Raw genomic sequence first — 1,519 nt, 5'->3', positions numbered from 1 at the left:
AAAACAAAACAGTAAGGAAGATTCTGTATCCCAGAGTAGAGAATGAAGCTGGAATGGTTCAGATTCAGGGTGTGGATGAGGAGTTGCTACTAACTTAAAGCTAAGGTCAGGGGTTTCTGGACTCCGTGTGGTCGAGTTTGCCTGTAATCCCAGTGTCTAAGGAGGCTGAGGCCAGGCCGGAGGATTGCTTGAGGCCAGGGGTTCAAGACCAGCCTGGGCAAAATAGGAGACTCTGTCTCAAAAATAAAGTAAGGTAAAGGGTTTCTGGGCGGGGGACAGGCACAGCAAAGGTAACAGTCTGGGACTCAGGTGGCACTGTACTGCAAGAGAAACAGAATAAATGCCGACGGCGGCCAGTTCCGGCTTTCTCCTGGGGGCCCGGGAGCAGGTTAATAGCAGGCCATGGATTAGCATGTCACTTGCATATGCCACACCTCCTGGCCCCTCCACACCAGGACTGGCTGAGTTTGGAACGACCCAGCCAGGCTTGGATTAGTGGCCAGCTGTCCCCTCCAGGGCGGCAGCTGAAACCTGAGACGGGGATTAGAAAGGTTTTCGTTCCCTGCCTGGGGGTGGGGGCATGTGCTCGAGGCTTCACCTGTGCAGGTGTGTTCACAGCCTCTCCCAGGGCAGGACCATGCCAGCCTGAGGCCAGTGCCAGTCAGCCGCCTGGACTGGAACCCAGTCAACCTGACCCCAGAAACAGAACAACAAGTAGAATGGGGGGAGCACAGTCCGCTCCAGCGAGGGGTGGGGCTAGTGACCTTCTGACCGGCACGCTGTCTCTGGACTTGGGCCAGCTTTGAAGAAAGCAGGGAAATGGAGGCAGACCAGACTACTTTGCTCATGTTGGGGCCGGGCAGAGAAACTGAATTTCCTCTCTGTCCCCATCCCCCCTCCCCCCCACAGAGCTCCCAGTCCCACCAGGTTGCCCTTGGAGGGGCACTGGGAGCCAAAGTCACATGTTGGGGGGGCGGGACAGGTTCCCAGGCTGCCCCAGCAGGATCCGCCATTCCCACGGGTGCCCCCTCGGCAGATGGGCCCAGGTCCCTTTGTCCTTGGTTTGCGGCTGCCACAAGGTCAAATGTTACCTCGGGGCCGCGGGCAGGGGTCAGGGAGGCGGGGCTGAGCCTCAACTCACCCCCAGGCGGGCCCCAGGGGGGCGCAGGGGTAGCCGGGCTATTGGGAGGGGGCGGACCAGCCTTCGGGGACTGGAACTGCTGGAGTTTCTGGGATCTCAGTGGCCCTTCTTCCCCCCCATCCCCCACCCAGCCCTCAGCCCCCTCTCAAGACTTGTCTCTTTCAAATCTAGTTCTCTGCTCCCTCTCCTTCACAGTCCCCTGATTACTTGAGTCTTCTCTCCCTCTTTATTTTTTATTTTTCTTTTCTTGAGACAGGGTCTTGCTCAGGCTGGAGTGCAGTGACGTGACTATAGCCCACTGCAGCCTTGAACACCTGGGCTCAAGACGGGCCTCACTTTATTGCCCAGGCTGGTCTTGAAACCCTGGCCTCAAGAAAT

Source organism: Cebus imitator, unplaced genomic scaffold (genome assembly GCF_001604975.1).
Source record: "Cebus imitator isolate Cc_AM_T3 unplaced genomic scaffold, Cebus_imitator-1.0 Scaffold280, whole genome shotgun sequence".
NCBI lineage: Eukaryota > Metazoa > Chordata > Mammalia > Primates > Cebidae > Cebus > Cebus imitator.
Note: the sequence above shows the minus strand (reverse complement) of the source record.